Below are 25,820 nucleotides of genomic sequence, written 5' to 3' on the forward strand. Positions count from 1 at the left end.
ACATGGATACAAGGACAGACAGAAAGTCGATTGTTAGCAGAAATTTGGGAATTACTCATCGCGGGAAAACCTCCCGGTAGATGTTGCAGAGGCGATGCAGACCCTCAATTACTGTGTCTGTGGAGACAGCGAAAACGGTTCTTTGTGAAGAAAGGATTGCTTTGTCGCAGTAGCGTGGATCACATCACCGTTACTCGTCTCCATCAAATTGTGATCACAGGGAGAGCTGTAGACATGGTCCTCACTGCCTATCATGATGTGTCTGGTCATTTTGGAGTGCAAAAGACAGAAGCCACACACCATAGGCGATTCTATTGGATTGGCATGAGAGGAGACATTGAAAAATGGTGGCAGGAATGTCACTCATCTGTGACTATCACAACTGTGAAAGGTGATCATAAAGCACCAATGCATCCGCTTGTAAGTTGACGTCCATTACGAATAGTAGCCATTGATCATCTGAAGGTAGAGGCCAGCAGGACAGGCCATAGCTACAGTTGTGGCCAAAAGTGTTTGCAATCATTTTCAGGAAGAAACTCAGTATTATCTGACAGAATTGCAGGGGTGTCAATACTTTTGGCCACAACTGTACATCTTAACCATCATCGATCAATAGACCAAATTTCTAGTGGCAGTCCCTGTGAAGGATTTAACTGCCCAGACTACACATCAGTGGAGCAGGGAGAGGTAAGTATTGCAACTTGCAAGTGCTGTGGCCATGAACAAGCAGGGGGGCACACTCGTGGTCGACTGTACTGGTACAGGGCCCCTCATAGTACACTGGTGTGTCTGATGGCGAGTGGGCCCCCCCCACCATCAGAGACACTGTATTGTATTATGAGGGGCCCTGTGCCAGTGCCGTCGACCATCAGTGGGTCCATCCATCTGTTCAAAGCAACGGCACTCGCCCAGGTGCACCAGCCCTTGGGGGGGCAGCCCAGTTAGGGAGGTTTAAAAAATGGCATATGTTGATGTGTAGGCTGGACATTCAGCAGCTGCAAATGGCGGAATTGGGCAAGTCCCAGGAAGAGGAGGACAAAAGCGAAGCAGTTTTTTAGCAACCTATGTGTCATCAGGGGAAGGTGGGACAAAATCCTTTGAAACCCATGCATGGTTCATTTTATTGAAGGTTAGATCATCAACATTTTGGGTCAACAGATGGGTCCTTTTTTCTGTCAGGATTGATTTAGCAGCACTGAAGACTCTTTCAGATAACACACTAGCAGCAGGGAAAGCGAGCTCCTGTAAAGCATAGTGTGCCAATTCAAGCCAGGTGTCCAGTTTAGAGGCCCATTAGTCAAAGGGGAATGACATGTGAGGGAGAACATCGATATGGGAGTAGTTTGTAACCATAGTTGACAACTGCGGTCTCCTGTCACTTTTAATCGATGCAGTATTAGCAGTCGTGTGAGCGGTACTTGAGAAATCATTCCACAACATGGTCATTAAACCCCTGTCTCCAACGCCACTTCGGCTGTGTGCACCACAAACACCTCTTCCATTGTGCCCACTACGGCTCGTGGGAGAACCAGCACCGCTGCTGTGTGCTGGGAAAGCCTCAAACAAATGGTTTACCAGAGTTGCTTGTTTGTTAGCCAATATTATCTCTAGGTTCTCCTAGATAATAGCATGATGTTGTGTAATTTGCCTTTGTAGTGTGGATCAAGGATGCTGGCCAGCCAGTAGTCATCATCCTTCATCATTTTGGCAATGCGGGGGTCCCTTTTTAGGATCCGCAAGGCATAATCGCACATGTGGGCCAACGTTCCAGGTGTCAATAATGCACTGCCACTGCTGGGTGGAGGAGCACTTTCTGGCAAATCCACATCCCTACAGTCACGCACAAATACTGTACCTGACCTTGGACCGCCAACATTTTCTCTTGCCCCCTGAGAAGCATCCTCCTGCCCAAAATAATCATCCCCCTCATCCTCCTCTTCCTCTTCTTCCTCCACCTCGTCCAGGACAGTTCCCTGACCAGACAATGGCTGACTGTCAGCAAGGCTTCCCTCCTCCTGTTCCTCCTCTGCTGCAGACGCAAGATCCTTAAGGTGCGTCAAACTTTGCATGAGCATACGCATAGGTGGGATGCTCATCCTTATGATGGCGTCGTCTGCGCTTACCAGCCGTGTGCATTCCTCAAAACACTGAAGGACTTTACAGAGGTCTTTCAGCTTTGACCACTGCACACCCGACAATTCCATGTCTGCCCTCAAACTGCCTGCCCGTGTTCTCCTACTCCGAAAAAAGGGAACTATACAGGCCTTCTTGGGCCAGACGATGACACAGGCTCAACACCTCTTGCCTTAGCTGCTATTGTGCTTTTGACAGAACCAGCCGATGCACCAGCACCATCAGTACCAGCTGCGCCCCCCTGCCCACGTCCGCAGACTCTTCCACTATACTTCCTCATGCTTGGGAAAATGTACCAAAAATACCAGCAGAGAGATGGTACTGTATGAGGAGCGTCCAGCTGTGTAAGGTGTATTAAAAAAATTAAATCTACGTATATATTTTGTTAGACCCAGACGTTCCCCCAGTATGTATTTAACCGTAATCGAAAAAGCAGATATACGAAACTGTTTGAGAAGTGTACAGCTGTATACGTTTTTTGTGTAACTAACAATCTCCGTATTTGTATTTACGGAGTGTCACACACACACACACACACGCTGACTCTGTATAGATGTGACTGTAATGCGAACGGCAGATATACAATACTGTTTGAGAATCGGACAGCTCTATACGGTGTCTGTATGGAAAATTGTCAGTCTCCGTCTATTTTTATACGGACTGACACACGCTGTCTCTGTCTAGTTTTGACTGTGATCAAACAGCAGATAACTGTTTGAAAAGCGGACAGCTCTATAAGGTGTAGGTCTGGAAAAATGGAAAATCTCCTCGGCTTGTTTTTCCAGTCACACCCAGATAGCTTCTATTTGTCCGTGATACCAGGCGGTACACGGTAGTGTGTGAGGAGCGTACACCGCTATACGGTGTCTCTATATACCTATATATTAGGAGTAAAATAAAAGTCAGATTGTTTTTTTTTCTCCTATAAAATAAGTACAAAATATAAAACATTTACAATAATCATAATTTTCATACACTCTTTAAATATAAACATGGGTGGTCCTTCACAGGGGCTATTCACTCTCATTATGCCCCCTGATTTAAGGTATGACTTATTATTTTGAGTTTTGTATAAAGTCAGCTATATATGACATTGCTCAGCTTCACCTTGGGTATTCTGCAGTTAGTAGCAACATTATATTGGTACCTAGTAGGGAATAAGTATTGGAGTTCAAGTAGTAAGGAATCAGGACTATACCTTCTAGTCACTTTACATAACTGTGGACTAGAATGAGGTTCCTCATCCATCTCCAATAAGATGGCTGTGATGAGATAGTCACATGGGAAGTTTTCATGTAAGTTGATAAACAGCCAAGTCACAAGCAGCAACTGAACTCCAGCAATCAGCTGGAGTAAGTGTGGGAACTTGGCAGCAGCTATTCAATTTCCCTGCTGCACCACCACAGGGGAAATTAAGTATTACACGTTGCTAATTAAAATTAAGCTTCATTATGTATTGATAGGCTGGGACCTCAAGAGCATCGCTGAGTGTCTAATGTCACAAAACACATTCAAACTTCATTCCTGTTGACATTTTAATGCTTCTGGGCTAGAGACATATTAACATACACAGTCCATATTATAAGGATGATCTCTTGCACACTGTGCCAAGTGCTTTATACAAAGTTGTCCTTGACTATCTCTTAGATTCTCACGTATGGATAATGAATGTAAAATATGACCACAAGGACAAAACATTATATGAGATAAGTCACATATGACTGCAATAATAATAATAAATTTTTTTATTTCTATAGCGCCGACATATTCCGCAGCACTTTACACTGCAAATTTTTAACAGTCATGAAGTGTGACGGATGAACTACAGAAGTAAGGTTACGGTAATCCATATTTGGCTAATACTGTTACAAGTTTGCAGTTTTTATACCCTGTTTTCTCTCTGAACTATAAAATGTTTGTCTAGTCAGGCTCAAGCTTCCAAGACAGATTTTATTATATTTTCAAATTTAAGATTGTTTTTTTAAGGTTAATATTCTAAAATTTAAAAAAAATCATCGAAAGACCAATTGAAAATAGGCCTAGGACTGATCCCCTAGAGCAGGGTTCCCAAACTCCAGTCCTCAAGGCCCACCAACAGATCATCATGTTTTCAGGATTTCCTTAGTATTGCTCAGGTGATAATTGCTTCACCTGTGCAATACAAAGGAAATCCTGAAAACATGATCTGTTGGTGGGCCTTGAGGACTGGAGTTGGGGAACCCTGCCCTAGAGGATGCAACATTTCGGAAGTAAGGAAGTAAACCCAAGCAAATGAGACACTAAATGAGTGGTGACGGGTACAAAGAAAACCCAGGAGAAAGCAGTAGCCTTAACGCCGAAAGCATGTAGTAGTGCCTCTAATTCTTAGCAGGTTATCTAACTCATATTGTAAACTGCGCATATCCAAACCATTGCATTACAGTAAGTAGTCAATAAATGTATCTCGATTTTATAGCCAGTGTTATAAAAGGCAAAATATTAACTTACCTTACAAAAAAAGTTGTCAAACCGCTGAAAAGAATGCCATAAAATAATAGCCAGTAGATATCTCCATTCTCTGCAACTTCCTTTCCATTGCTTGTTGTTAGGTCAAATCCAACTCTAGTAATGGAGAAGCAGAGATAGATCACAGGAAGTGATTATGGGACTTTGCAATCTCTGCACTGTGCACAACCTTTACTCACTCCCCACACAATAATTATTAAAATCTCTGTATTTCACCTCTACAAGAAAGCTTTGCTGCACCTTTATAATCAACATTTAAGTTTAAAGCCATAGTGTTAAGGGTTCAACTGGTGGATTTCTCTAAGCAGGAGGTCTCAGTGAGCAGCTCAGATTGGAGGCGACAGTGCAGAGAAGCAGGTCTTGATGAACGACACGCATAACAACAAGGACTAGGACAGCAGGGTAATGGTTAATAGCAGCAATGTAACAGAGAAGTAAATGCAGTGTGGTATCTTCCAGCAAGACAAGAGTTAATTGCAGGAACACAATGAAGTATAGGCAAACAGAGACACAAGATGCATTACCTATATTGTAGAGTCCAAGTAAAAACATTAACAAGGACAGAGCGGATTTCTTGTAACTTTGCCAAAGCGTAGGGACTCTCTGGTTGTGGAGTACATACATTGGTTATTTTTATGGGCTCCAAAACCAGAGAGCCCCTGGTTATTCAGTCAGGACATCATAAGCACGAGCACTATAATCCTATTAATTTCATTCAGATTTTGATGAAATGACAGATACACTTTAAAACAGTTCTGTCAGCAGATTTCACAATAGAAACATTATGGAATTTCTTAGACTTGATGACACTGGTGTACTCACTCTGAAAATCCATATCAGAATGTCTATACAATTGTTTATGAAAGTTGAATCCAATCTCTGCCCACCCTCTGACTGACAGCTCCTCAGTGTCCCTCCTCCCTGTTACTGCTGCTGAGGCCTCAAACTGCTCAGTACATGCTGGTGACAGATTTGCTTTAAGCTTTGGATTAGGTGTATTCCAGAGTGGATGGGCAACCACCAGTGTAGTGATTGACCCAAGGTTGAGGTGTTGATGTAATGGATGGACCAGAAGACAAGCCTGGTTGCTACATCAGGAAACAATAGAGAGTAGAGGAGGGATCCAAGAAGTAATGTTGCTCCTTGCGGAGAGTGACATGTTAAGCATGCCGAGATGAGGAGTCTTAAAGCCACAATGCTCAGAGTAGGGGAGGGAAAGACTTGGTAGTAGAGTTGAGCGAAACGGGTCGGCCAAATTCAGAATCCGCTGACTTTTGCTAAAGTTGGGTTTCGCTGATCGAAACCCGACCATAGCGTGAGTTCGGCGATGAGGTCGCCGACTTGAGTGCCAAAGTTGTGTTTCCCACAATCCATCCAGTGCCTGTTTTCAGCCAATCATGAAGGACGCACACTGTGGGCAACGCGATTACGTCGGCAGCAGCCCCCACCATGTTAGAGAAGGGCATGCAAGAGATTGGCTGGCTTTGTGTGGCATCACAGTGCCTATAAAAGGCCGTGACCGCCGACCGCCATCTTATTTTTGCCGATCTTAGCATAGGGAGAGGTTGCTGCTGATCGTTCTCAATAAGGAGGAGTGTTTAGGCAGGGAAAAAGAAAAAAAAATTGCTTGTGCTGATAGCGAATGTCACTGTAAAACACAATTGTATAGTGTGCAGTGACAGGGGATGATATATTTGTGTGCAGCAGCTCTGTTGGTTATTAGGCTGCCTTATAGGCTCCCTGATAGCTGCATTGCTGTTTGCATACTGCTGTGCAGACTGCTTTTTTAAAAGCAAAAATTCTTTTAGTCCTTTTTTTCTGCACAGTAGATACTGAGCGTACATTTTTTCACACACCGTATAGAGGTGTATGCTCCTCACACACTACCGTGTACCGGCTGGTATCACGGACAAATACATGCTATATGTGTGTGACTCCGTAAAAAAATACACGGAGATTAACATTTTTCCATACATACACCGTATATAGGTGTCCGACTATCAAACAGTATCGGATATCTGGTGTTCTTATTACTGTCACATCTGCACAGAGTCAGCGTGTGTGTGACACTCTATAAATACATACAGTGGGGAAAAAAAGTATTTAGTCAGTCAGCAATAGTGCAAGTTCCACCACTTAAAAAGATGAGAGGCGTCTGTAATTTACATCATAGGTAGACCTCAACTATGGGAGACAAACTGAGAAAAAAAAATCCAGAAAATCACATTGTCTGGTTTTTTTTTTCATTTTATTTGCATATTATGGTGGAAAATAAGTATTTGGTCAGAAACAAAATTTCATCTCAATACTTTGTGATATATCCTTTGTTGGCAATGACAGAGGTCAAATGTTTTCTGTAAGTCTTCACAAGGTTGCCACACACTGTTGTTGGTATGTTGGCCCATTCCTCCATGCAGATCTCCTCTAGAGCAGTGATGTTTTTGGCTTTTCGCTTGGCAACACGGACTTTCAACTCCCTCCAAAGGTTTTCTATAGGGTTGAGATCTGGAGACTGGCTAGGCCACTCCAGGACCTTGAAATGCTTCTTACGAAGCCACTCCTTCGTTGCCCTGACGGTGTGCTTTGGATCATTGTCATGTTGAAAGACCGAGCCACGTTTCATCTTCAATGCCCTTGCTGATGGAAGGAGGTTTGCACTCAAAATCTCACGATACATGGCCCCATTCATTCTTTCATGTACCCGGATCAGTCGTCCTGGCCCCTTTGCAGAGAAACAGCCCCAAAGCATGATGTTTCCACCACCATGCTTTACAGTAGGTATGGTGTTTGATGGATGCAACTCAGTATTCTTTTTCCTCCAAACACGACAAGTTGTGTTTCTACCAAACAGTTCCAGTTTGGTTTCATCAGACCATAGGACATTCTCCCAAAACTCCTCTGGATCATCCAAATGCTCTCTAGCAAACTTCAGACGGGCCCGGACATGTACAGGCTTAAGCAGTGGGACACGTCTGGCACTGCAGGATCTGAGTCCATGGTGGCGTAGTGTGTTACTTATAGTAGGCCTTGTTACATTGGTCCCAGCTCTCTGCATTTCATTCACTAGGTCCCCCCGCGTGGTTCTGGGATTTTTGCTCACCGTTCTTGTGATCATTCTGACCCCACGGGGTGGGATTTTGCGTGGAGCACCAGATCGAGGGAGATTATCAGTGGTCTTGTATGTCTTCCATTTTCTAATTATTGCTCCCACAGTTGATTTCTTCACTCCAAGCTGGTTGGCTATTGCAGATTCAGTCTTCCCAGCCTGGTGCAGGGCTACAATTTTGTTTCTGGTGTCCTTTGACAGCTCTTTGGTCTTCACCATAGTGGAGTTTGGAGTCAGACTGTTTGAGGGTGTGCACAGGTGTCTTTTTATACTGATAACAAGTTTAAACAGGTGCCATTACTACAGGTAATGAGTGGAGGAAAGAGGAGACTCTTAAAGAAGAAGTTACAGGTCTGTGAGAGCCAGAAATCTTGATTGCTTGTTTCTGACCAAATACTTATTTTCCACCATAATATGCAAATAAAATGAAAAAAAAAACCAGACAATGTGATTTTCTGGATTTTTTTTTCTCAGTTTGTCTCCCATAGTTGAGGTCTACCTATGATGTAAATTACAGACGCCTCTCATCTTTTTAAGTGGTGGAACTTGCACTATTGCTGACTGACTAAATACTTTTTTTCCCCACTGTATACGGACATTTCCATTTCTTTATACACCGTATTGAGCAGTTCGATTGTCAAACAGTATCGGATATCTGGTGTTCTTGTTACTGTCACATCTACAAAGAGTCAGCGTGTGTGTGTGACACTCCATAAATACATATACAGACATTTCCATTTCTTTATACAACGTATTGAGCAGTCCGATTGTCAAACAGTCTTGGATATCTGGTGTTCTTTTTACTGTCACATCTACACATAGTCAGCGTGCATGTGTGACACTCCATAAATACATATACAGACATTTCCATACACCGTATTGAGCAGTCCGATTGTCAAACAGTATTGGACATCTGGTGTTCTTATTACGGTTCTTATCACATCTACACATAGTCAGCGTGCATGTGTGACACTCCATAAATACATATACAGACATTTCTATACACCGTATTGAGCAGTCCGATTGTCAAACAGTATTGGACATCTGGTGTTCTTATTACGGTCACATCTGCAGAGAGTTAGCGTGTATGTGTGCGACATTCCGTAAATACATATACGGAGATTGACACTTTCACCAACAACGTATACAGCTGTAACACCTCTGATACAGTACCGTATATCTGCTTGTTGGATTACGGTGAAATGCATACTGGGTGAGCGTCTGTGACTCACAAAACATATACGGAGATTTCACTTCTTACATACACCTTACACAGCTGTACGCTACTCATACAGTACCATTTCTCTACTGGTATTTTTGGTACATTTTCCCAAACATGAGGAAGACTGGTGGAAGAGGCCACGGACATGGGCGGGGGGGCGCAGCTGGTACTGATGGTGGTGTTGGTGGTGGTGCATCGGCTGGTTCTGGCAAAAGCACAATAGCAGCTAAGGCAGAAGGTGTTGAGCCTGTGTCATTGTCTGGCACAAGAAGACCTTTAAGGTTCCCTTTTCTGGGAGTAGGTAAACCGCTTTTAAAGCCGGAGCATCAGGAACAGGTATTGGCTTACATTGCCGAAACAGCCTCCAGCTCTATTGCCTCCTCTTCTGAAGTTACAGAAACTGCAAGCACAGAGTCGTCAGTGTAGGCCTCTGGTCAGGAACAACACCTTTCGTTGTTTCCTTCACCCACACCAAAAGTGAAGGATGCTGCAGCACACACTTTCTGTGTTGTGAATTCACTTTCTGGCCTACCTCTGGTTACTAGTGAAGGTAGTGGAGCTGGTTATATTGATAGAGGGGTTGTGAGTTCTCTTCCCGAGCTCCCTCTGGTGGTTACTGGAGGTAATGGAGCTGATTTAATTAACAGAGGCCTGCCACCTGATAATGAGAAGGATGACTGGAGATCTGGTATTTCTGACTGGATTTAAGACAGCCGACTCCCTCTATCCCTGCTGGTGATTTTTTCCTGCCTCCTGAGGTCTTAGTTTCCAGCCCAGTCCCTGCATGCTCAAGCTAAGTGATCTTTTGCTATTGTTCACATTTGATTTGGTTTTGTCTATTTCAGTTTTCCATCCTTATGTTACTGTTTGTGCCAGTTTGTTTTTGTCCCTTATTAGATTGGCCTCTTTTTGCTCTGCTTTCAGAGTATACCAGAGTGCTGATATAGTGGGTGAAGTCTAGTGACTTCAGTGTTTTTTCTATCAGATGTGTTGGGCATTTTTTGCAGGGCTTTTTGTGTGATTGCAGACAGAGTCTTTCCTGTCCTGTCTAGTTAGTGTGGGCCCCATTGTTTGCTCAGTCTATTTTCCTACCTGAGTTTGTGTTTTCATCTTGGTTCACTGACAATATATGTTTGGGGGCTATCTATTCCTTTGGGGTCTGCTCTGGGGGCAGTTTAGATTTCCCCTCTCTTGCTTTAGGCTTATTTAGTTCTCCGGCTGTGTCGAGGCATCTAAGATCATCGTAAGTATGCTCCACGGCTACTGCTAGTTGTGTGGATAGGATCAGGGGTCTCCAATCCGCTTAGTTACCAACCTCTCTGGTTTTCTGTGGCTTAGCTTGGTCTGCTTTCCTCCTCGGTGACCCAGTCATAACACTTCAGATTACTCCATGGAGCTCTTTTCACATACCATTCCTGGGTTATCAAGTCAAATCCTGAATTCCCCAGTCCAAGATGAATCTGACATGGAGTCCACTGATGCACAGCCACTGCTGAATCTGCTGGTACATTCACCCACAGCACTACATTGCCCTCGCAGTCTAATGAGCCCGAATCAAACCCTGATGAAACTCAGGTGCCCCTTCCCGCATACTATACCACCTTACACGGTGACACAGAGGAAGGTGCAGGTGACATTGAAGACGAGGTCATGGATAACCCAATTGTTGACCCGTATTGACATCCATTGGGGGAAGAAGGTGCTGGTGACAATAGGTCAGAACAGGAGAAGGATCCGCAGCAGGCATCGTCATTGCAGCAGCGGTTATCCGGCAGGCCCGTAGCTGTCAAAAAACTTGGCAAGAAAGCTAAAAGAGTTGCAGGACAGCTTGGCCAGATGGTAAAATTAGCACAGCGTGCAAGCCCTGAAAATTTGTACCATAGTAGGAAGAGTGCAGTGTGGCACTTTTTTGATCAAAATCCTACTGATGACGCAAAGGTTATCTGTAAGAAGTGCCGAAGGACCTTTAGCAGAGGGAAAAATCTAAGAAATTTGAATACCAGTTGCATGCTTAGACATTTAACCAACATGCACTTGCAAGCGTGGACGGACTACAAAAGCTCAGGTAGCACATGTGCACCTGCTCCGTCTCAAGTTAGCCGGCAATGCTCCATCACTTCCCCCACTGTAAGGCCAGCGCTAAGCACACCACCATCAAGAAATGTTGAGGTGTCGTCGATAGGCCAAACCAGTCACGCAAACACAATATTTTCGCGAGGAAACACTGAATCTAGGCCATCAACACCCTCACCATCACCAACCTCCTCTCAGTCCATCATGTCCAATGCAGGTTCCCCCATATGCAGCTCTCAAGTCCAGCTCACCCTAGCAGACACTCTGAGTAGGACAAGAAAGTACTCATCCTCTCATCAGCGTACACTGGCTTTGAACGCCTACATTGCCAAACTGATCTCATTAGAGATGATGCCCTTCCATTTGGTAGAAAGTGAAGCTTTCCGAGAGCTCATGGCCTACGCTGTCCCACGCTATGACCTACCCAGTCGGCACTTCTTTTCATGAAAAGCCATCCCTGCCCTCCACCGGCATGTGAAAGACCGCATTGTCCATGCACTAAAACAATCAGTGAGTGGAAAGGTGCACCTCACAACAGATGCATGGACCAGTAGGTATGGCCAGGGCCGTTACGTGTCCATCACTTCGCACTGGGTTAATGTGGTGGATGCAGGCTCCACAGGGGACAGCGGTGGTGGAACAGTGCTGCCTAGCCCACGGTATAGGAAACAGTTGGATGTAGGCGTTCGACCCTCCTCCTCCAGAAGCGAAAGCTCGTCGACAGAGCGCAGTCGCACAAGCACTCTATTCACATCTGTCAGTGTTGCACACGAGGTGTCCCACTATCGAACAGCTAGCGGTAAGCGGCAGCAGGCTGTTTTAAAAATGATGTGTTTGGGCGACAGTAGATACACCGCGGAGGTACTGGCCGAGTACTTGCATTGACAAACTGAGTCATGGCTGGGCAGTCTACATCTTGAGCCAGGCAAGGTAGTCAGTGATAATGGGTGGAATTTTGTGGCAGCCATAGCCCTTTCAAAACTCACACACATACCTTGCCTGGCTCACACCTTGAACCTGGTGGTGCAGTGCTTCCTAAATAATTATCCGGAGTTAACAGCCCTGCTTCATAAGGTGCGAAGACTGCACATCCATCGCTCAAACGTCCACTCCAGTCGTATGCAGAAGCTGCAGCGATCACTCAACTTCCCCAGCACCGCCTAATCATAGACGTTGCTATAAGATGGAACTTCACCATGCACATGGTTGAGAGGCTGTGCAAACAGAGGCAGGCTGTAATGTATTTGTAGGAGGATACACGGGCAGGCAGTTTGAGGGCAGACATGGAATTGTCGGGTGTGCAGTGGTCAACGCTGAAATACCTCTGTAAAGTCCTTCAGTGTTTTGAGGAATGCACACGGCTGGTAAGCGCAGACGACGCCATCATAAGCATGAGCATACCACTTATGCGTCTGCTCATGCAAACTTTGACGCACATCTAGGATCAGGCGTCTGCAGCTGAGGATCAACAGGAGGAGGAGGAGGGAAGCCTTGATTACAGTCAGCCATTGTCTGGTCAGGGAACTCTTGTAGATGAGGTGGAGGAAGAAGAGGAAGATGAGGAGGAGGATGAGGGGGATGATTATTTTGGGGAGGAGGATGCTTCTCAGGGGGCAAGAGAACATGTGGGCGTGCCAAGGTCAGGTACAGGGTTTGTGCGTGACTGAAGGGATGTGGATTTGCCAGAAAGTGCTCCTCCACCCACCACTGGCAGTGCAGCATTGACACCTGGAACATTGGCCCACACGTGTGACTATGCCTTGCGGATCCTAAAAAGGGACCCCCGCATTGCCAAAATGATGAGGGATGACGACTACTGGTTGGCCAGCATCCTTGATCACCGCTATAAAGGCAAATTACACAACATCATGCCACAGGAGAACCTAGAGCTAATATTGGCTAACAAACAAGCAACTCTGGTAAACAGTTTGTTTGAGGCATTCCCAGCACACAGCAGCGGAGCTGGTTCTCCCATGACCCGTAGTGGGTACAATGGAAGAGGTGTTTGTGGTGCACACAGCCGAACTGGCGTTGGAGACAGGGGTTTCCTGACCATGTTGTGGTCTGATTTCTCAAGTCCCGCACACACGACAGCTAATACAGAATCGATTGCAAGTGACAGGAGACAGCAGTTGTCAACTATGGTTACAAACTACTTCTCCTCCAATATCGAGGTTCTCCCTCACAGGTCATTCCCCTTTGATTATTGGGCCTCAAAACTGGACACATGGCCTGAATTGGCACAATATGCCTTACAGGAGCTCGCTTGCCCTGCTGGTAGTGTGTGCTGTCTGAAAGAGTCTTCAGTGCTGCTGGATCAATCCTGACAGAAAAAAGGACCCGTCTGTCGACCCAAAAATGTTGATGATCTAACCTTCATTAAAATGAACCATGCATGGGTTTCAAAAGATTTTGTCCCACCCTCCCCTGATAACACATAGGTTGACAGAAAAAAGGCTCGCTTTTGTCCTCCTCTTCCTCTGACTTCTCCAATTCCTCCATTTGCAGCAGCTGAAAGTCCAGCCTACACATCAACATATGCCATTTTTTAAACCACCCAAAATGGGCTGCCCCCCCACCCCATGCCCGGGGTCAACACCTGCCGCAAGTGCTGTTGCCCTGAACAGGTGTGTGGCCCAACCCTTGGGCGACGGCACTGGCACAGGGCCTCTCATAGTACAATAAAGTGTATCTGATGGTGGGGGGGCTTTGATCACAATTTGATGGAGACGAGTTACGGTGATGGGATCGACGCAACTGCAGTACAGCAACCCTTTCTTCACTAATTTGTGTTTTAGCTGTATCCACAGTTTAATTTATTGAGGGTCAGCATCGCCTCTGCGAATTCTCCCGGGAGGTTTTCCTGTGATTACAAATTCAAAAACATTTAAAATCACTCGACTTTACGTCTGTACTTTTATCCATCTACCTTCCTCTAGCAGAGAGTCTGGACTGGCAGACTGACACTGAAATATAAACGAAGATTTCAAAGTACTACAACACTGTATACTGGTGTACGTTTCAAATACATTTCCCTTTTTCTCATTTTTATATTTGGGTGTAATCCATACTGATCCTGTGAGACTTTGTGTCTTACTCTGGTAAAAAATAAGGAGATTTAAAATGACACCAACACTGTATGCAGCTGACCGATTGTAAAACATTACCCTTTTTCAAGTTTTTATATTCTTGTGTAATCCATACTGAGCCTGTGAACGTCTGTCTGTAACTTCAGAAATATATTTGTAGATTTAACATTAACCCAACACATTATACAGCTGTATGCTTGTGATACCTTACCCATTTACTGCTTTTCATATACTGGTCTAATCCATACTGGGCCAGTGAGAGTCTGTTTCTGACTCTGAAAATATCTACTGAGATTTACAATTACCCCAACACTGTAGACAGCTGTACGCTTCTGACCCATTACCCTTTTACTGCTTTTTATATTGTGTAATCCATACTGAGCCTGTGACCATTTGTGTCTGACTCATGAAATATATATGGAGATTTACAATTATCCCTAGACTGTATAGAGCTGTCCGCTTCTGAAACAGTACCATATATCTGATGGTATTTTGAGTCCATTTTCACAAAAATTATTACGTATGGTGGAAGAGGCTGCGGACGTGGGTGTGGGGGGGCCAGCTGGTACTGATGGTGGTGGTGGTGCATTTGCTGGTATTGCCAAAAGCACAATAGCAGCTAAGGCAGGAGGTGTTGAGCCTGCATCATCAGCTGACACAAGAAGGCCTTTAAGGCTCCCTTTTCTGGGAGTAGGTAAACTGCTTTTAAAGCCGGAGCATCAGGAACTGGCTTTGCCTTACATTGTCAAAAAAGCCTCCAGCTCTATCGCCTCCTCTTCTGAAGATTAAATAAATGCAAGCACTGAGTCATCAGTGCAGGCTTCTGGTCAGGAACCACCCCTTTCCTTGTCTCCTTCACCCCCACTAAAAGTGAAGGATGCGGCAGCCCACACTTCAGATTACTCCATGGAGCTCTTTTCACAGGCCATGCCTGTGTTATCAAGTGAAATTCTGAATTCCCCAGTCCAACATGAATCGGAGATGGAGTGCACTTATGCACAGCCACTGCTAGATGATTCTGCTGGTACATTGACCCACAGCACTACATTCCCCTCGCACTCTACAGAGCCAGAATGTGACACCGATGAAACTCAGGTGCCCTTTCCCGCATACTATACCATCTTACACGGTGACACAGAGGAAGGTGCAGATGAAAGTGACGGTTCCCTGAGCAGGTGGGGGGTCCTACTCGTGGGCTACGGCAGTGGCACACGGCCCCTCATAGTGCGCAAAAGTGTCTCTGCTGGTGGGAGGGCCGTCAGACATACCGTCGTACTATGAGGGGCCCTGTGCCAGTGCCATCACCCATGAGTGGGCCCTCCATGCTTGCTCAGGGCCACAGCACTTGCAATACTTACATCTCCCTGCTTCACCGCCGTGACATTCAGGTTACAGAGCGCGATGACATCACGTCTGTATGCCCTCTACAGATACAGTACAAGTGCAGAGAGCTTTAAAATGGCAATGCTGAGGAGTCCAGAGTAGAGCAGTGCCCAGCGAGGAAAGGTATTTAATTTTTTTAAATGTTGGGAGCATTTTTTTGGGAGCAATATACACTGGAGAATGATATATGGGGCCCATTCATACACTGGAGCATCATCCATTTGGCCTATGATATACTGGAGCATTCCAAATGGGGGACATCAGACACTGGAGCAGCATTTACGGGGCCCATTATACACTGGAGCATTATAAATGGGGCCCATTATATATGGAGCATTATTTGGGCCCATAACACACTGGAGCATCGTCCATGGGGACCAACATATACTGGAGCATTCCAAATGGGGGACATCAGACCCTGGAGCAGCATTTACGGGGCACATTATACACTGGAGCATTATAAATGGAGCCCATTATATATGGAGCATTATTTGAGCCCATAACACACTGGAGCATCGTCCATGGGGACCAACATATACTGTAGCATTATGTGGAGCTCTTCATATACTGTATGGAACATTATATGGGACCAATTATTCTGTATGGAGAAATATATGGGGCTCATTATTCTGCATGGCGCACTAGGTGGTGGCCATAATACTGTATGGAGTAATATACTGTCTGGTTTTTGAGCTATTGTAGAATTTAAAATAGATATCAGTCATGTCATGTAAGCAGTGAAGTATTTTTCATTGCACTATACCTATATTTCTGTGCCGTATCGGAGCATTATGAATTGTGGTATGTGTTAAAAGAGCGCACTGACACTCTTTGGCCCAGGGCACACGAAAACCTGGCGCCAACCCTACCCCTCACACAACTTTAGCCAAATAACCCCCAGTTTTCAATGCATAACTATTATTATAAAGTAAATTAAGGTTGCCAAGCTTAAGTAATAAGAATTGATGTCGTTGGCTTTGAAATGGGCACTGTAGGTGTGTTTACTGTCCTCCACTCCCTGCCGACTTTGCTTCCCCATTGATTTGCATTGGGTTTAGTGTTTCAGTCGGACCCCGACTTTTCCCTATAGTCGGCCGATTTCGTTCGACCCGACTTTTTAGAAAGTCGGGATTCATGAAACCCGACTCGACCCGAAAAAAGGAAAAGTCGTTCATCTCTACTTGGTAGTTAATTGAAGTCATTAAAGGAGAATGGATCAGAGAAGCAACTAGTTTTTGATGTTTTCACAGTAAGAAAAGTGAGGATTCTTGAGATATTTTTATGGTTCAATATAAAAGAAGTAAAGGAAAGAGCTATGGGAAACAAACTCAACACAGCAGGTAGGAGATAATGGTAGTACTTCACACTGGAACAGAAACTTAGGTAGATTAGTTCATGTCTGCAAATCAAGATGTTGAGATGTCAGTGACAGAAGGCAATCATTGTTGCTTTGTAGTAGTGCGGGGGTAGAGGTACATACAGTAATTAGGCATCATCCGCCTAGAGATGATATAGAAACAAAATATGACGATATTCCATTAGGGACTTTGTGTAGAAAAAGAAAGTAAATTAACTAGTAATGTTCTCCTAGGAACCCCAACAGAAAGGAGATGAGAAGAAGTAGAACCAGCATATAAGACACTCAATCGACAGTCGGAGAGATAGAAGAGAACCAAGAGTGCAATATCCTTAAGGACAATAGATTGCAGCATGCCAAGTGTCTTTCTTTTACAGTTTAATGGCCACGTTGGTAGTTTGTCGACTCTAGACCAAAGCCCTATAATCCTTGTTCTACCTGCTGACCTCCACAACATCTCTAATGATTAGTAAGCTCAGTGCAACATTATTGCTACAACATGATGCACGCAATTAGAAGAGGTGCCCAGGTAGGAGATTCGCAGGGCTTTGATCCAGCAACCACGGGCTACCTCTGTGGCTGCTGGACCAAGATCCTGCAAATCTGTTTTTCTAAACTAAAATATCTATATACCTGTCTATCTACATATGCATCACCAAACCATTTCACTAAGCTTTGGATTAATCTGAAGAATGTTCCCTTTCAATAGTGTGACGCGTTACATTCCAAGCTGACAAGTCATTTAATAGATTACACAACCTACTCTGAATTAAGCCATCACTGCATGTGGGTTTGAAATAATTTTTCAGTTGATTTTGTTATCCTGATCTACACCGATCTGCCATAACATTTAGACCACATAATTGTGATATATATATTGTGAAAACCACCCTTGTTCCGCGAAAACAGCCTTCACCAGTGAATGCATGAGCTTCTCAAGACTACTGAAGTGTTCTGTGGTATATAGCACCAATACATTAGCATCAAATCCTTTAAATCTTGAAAATTGTGAGGTGCAGACTCCATGGATCAGACTTCTTTTTCTAGCACACCCCACAAATGCTCGATCATAGAGTTCTTGGGAATTCTGAGACAAGTCAACACCCTGAATTCTATGTCCAGTTCTTCATACCACTCCTGAATGGTCTTTGCCATGTGACAGGGCGTAGTATCCTGCAGAAAAAAGCCACTGCCTTTGGGGAATACCGCTCCCCTGTAAGTCTACAACAATTTTTCATTTAAGACTTATGGTTTCCCAGTAGGACATTAGCATGACCATCAAAATATTATTAAAGAATATGTGATTCATCAGACCAGACCACATTCTTCCATTGTTCTTGTGCCTATTGCTGGGCAGACATATTATCATTGGTGCAACCTGTTGAGCCACAATGATGCCCAAGAAATAATGGGACCACTATCACCTCTAAAATAAGTGGAATTTTCCATTATAATGATATATTGGACTTCAAAGGGCCCATGTTCTGTTCTTGCAGAGGGGCCCTCTTCCATCTGTGTCCACCAGTGGCCTATTGTATGCACTTTCCGAGATGGAAATGGGTCCGCATGGGAATTCTATCTGGTTTGCAGCTGCACAGCCCTATATGTAGTAAGCCATGATGCACTGTGTGGTCTGTGACTGCTATCATAACCCGCTGGAACTCTTGAGATATTTTGCTACCATGGTTCATCTGTGGGATTGGAGAAGACAGAAAAGTTAATGCTCCCCACAATTATCAGTGAGCAATGGACTCCATTGACCCTGTTCAACAACCACTGTCCTTTATACTACTTTTCTTGTAGGTACTCACCATAGCTTTTTGTGTACGCTCCACTAGATATGTCAATTCGAGATGTTCTGGACCAATCATCTAGCTAACAGGCTGCATTCACACATTGAGGTTGTGGTGCATTTTTTTCCCACAATGGCAGTAAAATTAATTCTTTTTTTGCCGCAATTTTCAAAAATACCAATAAAAATGTTGCAGTTTTACCTGATCGCATAAAAAAAACTGCACCACGGGCAAAACATATGAACGCAACTTTACAGTGTGATGACTGTAAAAGTTGCTCCGATCATAACTGTTGCTCCTTTTTCCCGTTTTCAGCAAATCACTTTCAAGTACAGACTAATCATTTGCCGGTTAATATACAATATCTCGTCCCTCCAGATGAGCCATTGTTACAAGATAATTAATGAACACTTCTCTGTAATTTTAAGATTATGGCTGATCGGCAATGTAAAGAACATCAGGTGTAATCTTAGTTGTATAATCCAGTACGTGTTATACAATATTCTGCTATATGTAATCATTCACAGGATTGTCGTAGATGTTATAGATTTAATTATATTGTTTTACGATGAGCACTAAAAACTGTCACACCTCCTCATATTTCGCATACACCCACCTCATAGATGAAATAAACTTGTCACCTCCTGCTAATTACTCTGTTAGGTTCCTATGCCATATTTACACAGTGGTCAAATTAGAAAACTTTAGGGTATGTGCACATGATGCCATATCCAAGAGGGCGTCCAGTTGAGTTTTTCAAGATGAAGCTTCTGGAAATGTCACTTTTTGATCTGTTTGGCCATTCTTATAGTGTTTTTCACGGGTCTTTTTATGTTGCCATTTTTTAACTCAATTCAGCAATGAAGCCCTAGCTCTTTTTCAAGCAAATACTCTTGCAAAATTTTCAAAAATATAACTGGGCATTTTTTAACCTTCCCATTGACTTGCATTGTAAAGTCTAGAGCGTCTTTTGAACGGAAGGCGCCTGAAGACTGGTCGCTCACTTCTTTTAACCACTTGGTGTTTTTGGAAAACACTGGACAGAATCCGCCTGAAAAAGATGTGTGCACAAAATTCACACATGGGAAGAGCATACTGCCCAATGTAAATGAACATCAGAAAGAAATAGATTAAAAAAATCCTTTTATTAAACATCACATAAAACCACAAAATCATAGTAATAGTAAATGAAGTAATCAGTGTTTGGGAAACAAAAACAGATTCCCCAGAACTAATTCAAGGCCTAGGCACAAACAAAGTGCACCATGAGGGAAATTCCCAAAAAGAAGGAGGGCATATCATGCTTACCCATATGGGGCACGTTCCTGGAACTTAGACATTCACCCATATGGGTAAGCACGATATGGCACTTTGATTTGCACCGTCACTTTATTCAGATAAGAAGGTATAGCCCCATAGGTGGGCGTCTCCATGCATACTAGCCACAGTGCTGTCTCACTAGTAGTCTCTTTACTCTGTATTTGGATATATATCTTGGATATTTATGTGATTCATAGGGATTTGTGTTTGTATGCATGGGGTGATGATATGATATGGGCACTCTACTGCCCTCCTTCTTTTTGGGAATTTCCCTCATGGTGCACTTTGTTTGTGCCTAGGCCTTGAATTAGTTCTGGGGAATCTATTTTTGTTTCCCAAACACTGATTACTTCATTTACTATTACTATGATTTTGTGGTTTTATGTGATGTTTAATAAAAGGATTTTTTTAATCTAATTCTTTCTGATGTTCATTTACATTGGGCAGTATGCTCTTCCCATGTGTGAATCTTGTAGTATGTTTAGAGTGGCCCATCCCCTTTGGGGACTATGGAAATTGTTGATTACCCATAGTATCGGTTATATTAAATTAGTTGTGTGCACAAAGCCTGGAGGTATGTGCACACAGCGTCATTAAGACACTGCAGCTGCCTAGTTTTCTCAGGCCAAGATATTTCAGGAAAATTCCGGCAGCTTGGCTATCGTTCTTCTTTGCCATTGTTCAAACTCAATACTTTAAGAAAAGAGAGCATGTCATTTCTTTTCATAGCTTTGTGGTTCGGAAATCATGAAGTGGTTAAGAAAAGTGACAAAAGACGGAACGCGCACATCATTGCCGTTTTGATATTGCAGTGCACTATGTCCATTTTATTGGGCTTTTTTTTTTGTGGACTCCTGTTGGAATCCACCTGAAAAAGACGTCATGTGCACATACCCCTAAGGCCTCTTTCACACTTCCGTTTTTTACAATCAGTCAAAATCCGCCAGGTTTTGAAAAAAACGGATCCGCAATTTTTTTTTGCGGATCCATTTTTTTCCCCATTGACTTCCATTATTGGCAGATTGTCGACCGTTGCATCCATTTTTGTGAGGATCCGCCATAATGTTGCTGTCCGTTAACATCCTCAAAGATTTCCAAACGGAGCTTGCAACGTTTTTTTGGCCGGCGGATCCTCCAGACACTGATTTAACCCGAAATTCTGTCTGGGTGCCGGACAAAAAAATAAAAACTCTCTCTCTCGCTCGCTCTCTCTCTCCAGCGGTTCCATTAAATTTCCTCATTTTGCGGATCCGTCAAAAAACGGATCCTGTGGCATCCGTTCGCATCAGTTAATAACGGATCCGCTTCTCAGCCTTTTTGGCGGATTGTAACTGACACAAAAAACTGAAGTGTGAAAGAGGCCAAGCTGTTTTTTTCCTAGCAGAACAAGCTCAGTGTTTTTGGCCTGTGTTCCCACAATGAGATTTGGTGAGCTTTTGACAACACATTTTCACTGCATGAAAACCTGAGAATCTTACAGCTACAGCAAACTAGATGAGATTGATAGCAATTTCATGCCCTCTGGTTTTTTTTTAGGCTGTGCGCCCATGATGAGTTTTGGGTGAGTTTTTTACATTACGTATTTTCGCTTCATCAAAACGCAGCATGTTACAATGCCAGCAAACTGGATGGGATTGATAGAAATTTCATGCCTTCTGTGGTTCTTTTTACTCAGCACAATATGACCCACAGTGTGGGTTTCAAATCCGCAACATGCCAATTTCTCTTGCGGGTACGCTCAGTTTTCTGTACAGATTTTCCCCATAGACTTGCATTAAATGCAGATTATCCACAGGTGAAAAGCGCATGTGCAATTTTAGTGCATTCCCGCTGCGGAAATGCATGAACAACGCATGTAATCTGTGCATGACTATATCAATATAGTTTTGTCAAAGCCAAATTCCAGGAGGTATCAAAAATAAAGCTTTATTTATTTAAAACACTGTAGGGGGTAGATGAAGACATCGTGGCAACAGAGGGTATAACGTGAAATGTGATATATTAATATGTTGTGTTATATGGGTTTGATAAAAGAGTGTTTTATGCTATCCTTATGGCCGGTTTGTGTCTCAGTTCTCCTGGAGGCTGTGTCTCATGGCCATCCCTGAGAATCGGTGAAAGCTGTCCACTAGGGGGAACTATCACCAGCATAGGGATATAGTTTACATCACACAGGGTAACATATAGTTAATACAAGGGATTAGCCCATTAGTTTGGAGCATTTAGGACAGTTAAGAAGTGCTTGATATTGACGGTGCCAACGGGTTCTAAGAAAACGGATGTAGAAGAGGCAGAAGGGTTCCTTCAGTGCAAGTCTAACAGTAGGAAGACAAATCCCAAGCTTCGCGTGGACACTGGGACAGTCTTGGGCCTAGGGCCAGGAAAAGACATTGAGTGTCGTGTCTCTGTCTCTCTGGTGAGGAAGATGTCAGCCGGAGCACAGTGAAAGGAAAGTGTGGTGGGTTTCAGGGAAACTGTTATGCGAGATTTGAAGCTCCTGGGAGCAACTGCAGATGTTGAGATGGGGGCAGGTCAGGCAGAATAGAGTCAAGGATTGATAATACACATGACCAAGGGAACATCACCAAAAAGGGAATCTGTTTCAATTTGTATGCCGTAATTGCTTGTATCTGTAATATATAGTAAAGTCGAACCTGTTTAACCGGACCTATGGTCTCCTGTCATATCTGTATCTGCAGCCGGATCCGGTCCCATGGATAGTTGTCATGGACTCTAGAACTACAAATGAGTAAAGAATGAGCTCCACCGCCCAACACCCCACATCTGTCTGACTCCTGTTTAGAGGGTTTTAGGGCAAAGAGAATTCAGCTTCGTCCCACAGCAACCGGCCCTGTACCCCCCTCCAACATGATATATCAAGAAGAGACAAAAAAACAAGTCCAAAAAACAATAAAAATGAATGTAAAAAATGCACTCAAAAATGCAATGAAAAAAAGCAAGCAATCTGATTTACATAATAGTTGCACAAAATTTGCAATATCAAAAACTCCCATTTTTCATATTTCATGTTTGCATGCTATGGGGCTACAGTGTGCTTTATTTTTTGTTTGAATGTATATGAGTTGGTGACTCTAGATTAAGCACCTGTTCACATTTAGTTTATGCTTGCATGTAATGGTCAGTTTTTTAAAATTTGCATACATTTACCTTCTGACTGAGCACTCCACCTCTTAGCAGCAGGCGTTTTTAATCACAGCAGGGCCACCACCCCTCCACAGACATATAGACTTCAGTCTAAGGAGAGGATTCACATAGGTTCCCATACAGATGAAGACTTTTGTGTAAGTGAGGATTGGCATTAGGTTAGTGTCCTTGAAAACGAGAAGCGCCTTGTCATGGCTTCCAGGTACACATGAATTGGCCATTTTATGCGCTAAGCTTTCTCAATTTTTCATATTTCTAATGCAGTAATGCTATTCATTTTTCATATTTCATGTTTGCATGCTATGGCGCTACAGTGTGCTTCCTATTTTGTTTGAGTCTACAGGTAATAGTGATCACCAGTGACATTATACACAGTAGCTCTGTATACAGTATATAGTGTAAGTGTACAGGTAACACACTGACTCACCGGTGAAGTCTCTAGTTGAAGTCCTTCATCTTCACTGTTCTTCATCCAGTTCAGATTGTCATCACTTCTTCCAGCCAGGACTTGTCTCTGCAGAAAATAACACAGTTATCTAGAGCACATTCCCCAATTTTTCCCCAACCTCTATACTACGCCGGATGAAGAAAAAAGTGACCATGTCGCCCTGCACAGTAACAGGACATCTCCTCCCCAAAACAGTTTCCTCAAAAATAATATTGTTTAATTATCCCCTACAGTAATAATATCCCACATTCTGGACCCCACGTGTCCCCCCTTTCTGGACCCCACATGTTCTCCAATTCTGCCTCATGTCTTTCCGTACTGCCCCCATAGTCATCCATAATAGTATAATGCAGCCCCATAGCGGTTTAATGCACCCCCATAGTGGTATAATGCAGCCCCATAGTGCTATAATGCAGCCCCATAGTGCTATAATGCAGCCCCATAGCAGTATAATGCAGCCCATAGCAGTATAATGCAGCCCCATAGTAGTATAATGCACCCCCATAGTATAGTGCACCAACATAGTATAATACAGCCCCTTAGTATTATAATACACCAAACAGCAATAGCACAAAAAGAGGACTTGAAAATCTTCCAAAAATTCAAAAATACAGCAAAAAAGGCAGAGATGCTTACCTGCCAAGGCCTCCAAACAAATGCACTATCATGATGCAGTGGACCCATATAGTTAAGGTGGCGGCAACACAGGTGCAAAAATACCAATGAGACAACCGCTCACATCCGACCAATCCATGGAGGGGGTGGCTGCTTGGTATATAGATGCACAATGGAGACTCGTATGTGGCGCTGTTCATACTATGGCAATGCACAGCATCCAGGTTAACAGCCTATTAGCTAGCAGCCCAACTGCACCCCGAATAAAAAAGTGCAAAAGACACATTAAAAAATGTGAGGTATTAGTTGATATTTTGGCCAAAATACGTAAGCTTGTAACCCTCGTCACGGATCCCCTTGTTTACGAGTCCCTAACACTAAACAGCAATAGCACAAAAAGAGGACTTGAAAATCCTCCAAAAATTCAAAATACCAAGCAGCCGCGAACCCCTCCATGGATTGGTAGGATGTGAGCGGTTGTCGTATCGGTATTTTTGCACCTGTGTTGCCGCCATCTTAACTATATGGGTCCACTGCATCCTGATAAGGTAAGCATCTCTGCCTTTTTTGCTGTATTTTTGAATTTTTGGAGGATTTTCAAGTCCTCTTTTTGTGCTATTGTTGTTTAGTGTCAGGGACTCATAAACATGGGGATCCGTGACGAGGATTACGAGCTTACGATGTCTGTTCACATGGGATGCATCTTGATAGCGCTGGGCAGCCCGCCTGAACTAATAGAAGGGCGTAACTAATAGGCTATTATCCTGGATGCTGTGCATTGCCATAGTGTGAACAGTGCCACATGCAAGTCTTCATTATGCATTTATATACCAAGCAGCCGCCCCCTCCATCTATTGGTAGCATGTGAGCGGTTGTCTCATCGGTATTTTTGCACCTGTGTTGCCCCCATCTTAACTATATGGGTCCACTGCATCCTGATAGTGCATTTGTTTGTTTGAAGGCCTTGGCAGGTAAGCATCTCTGCCTTTTTTGCTATATTATAATGCACCCCCAAAGCATTATAATGCACCCCATAATTATGTACCCCCATAGTATAATGCACCCCATAGCAGTATAATGCACCCCATAGTAGTATAATGCACCCCCATAGTATAGTGCACCAACATAGTATAATACAGCCCCTTAGTATTATAATGCATCCCTTAATACAATGCACCCCCATAGCAGTATAATGCACCCCATAATACCGGGTGAGTCATAAAGGACGGACTTTTTTAAACTAATCATAAAATCGTTAAATATTTATTAAATATAAATGTATTCACAGATTTGGTTACGTATACTAATAGCATTTGACAAATTCAAGTGTGGAAAACAACATCTGCCATGTGGTGGCCATTATCAGTGATGCATTTCCAAAGGCGTTCTTGGAAGTTGGCATCAACACGTTCCAACACAACTCTGTCGATTTGGGCAACTTCCACTCGAATAGCTTCCTTCAGTTCTTGTAATGATCGAGGCTTAAGCTTGTATACACGTGATTTGAGGTGACCCCATAAGTAATAATCGCACATGGACAGGTCTGGGGACCTAGGAGGCCAATTAATATCGCCAAACCTGGAAATGATGCGACCAGGGAAGAGAGGGCGA

The 25,820-nt window shown here is 43.6% G+C and overlaps 1 long non-coding RNA gene across 1 annotated transcript in view; it reads right to left on the reverse strand.

The window, feature by feature from the left end:
• LOC141097904 (uncharacterized) overlaps positions 1 to 25,820 on the reverse strand; it is a 109,658-nt gene that overhangs the window by 43,310 nt on the left and 40,528 nt on the right. The window contains exon 2 of the long non-coding RNA XR_012234088.1: positions 4,621 to 4,734. This is a non-coding gene — a long non-coding RNA (uncharacterized lncRNA). The remainder of the gene's footprint in view (positions 1 to 4,620; positions 4,735 to 25,820) is intronic.

This window comes from Dendrobates tinctorius, unplaced genomic scaffold (genome assembly GCF_039654945.1).
Source record: "Dendrobates tinctorius isolate UK_male_01 unplaced genomic scaffold, ASM3965494v1 ptg000086l, whole genome shotgun sequence".
NCBI classification, from domain to species: domain Eukaryota; kingdom Metazoa; phylum Chordata; class Amphibia; order Anura; family Dendrobatidae; genus Dendrobates; species Dendrobates tinctorius.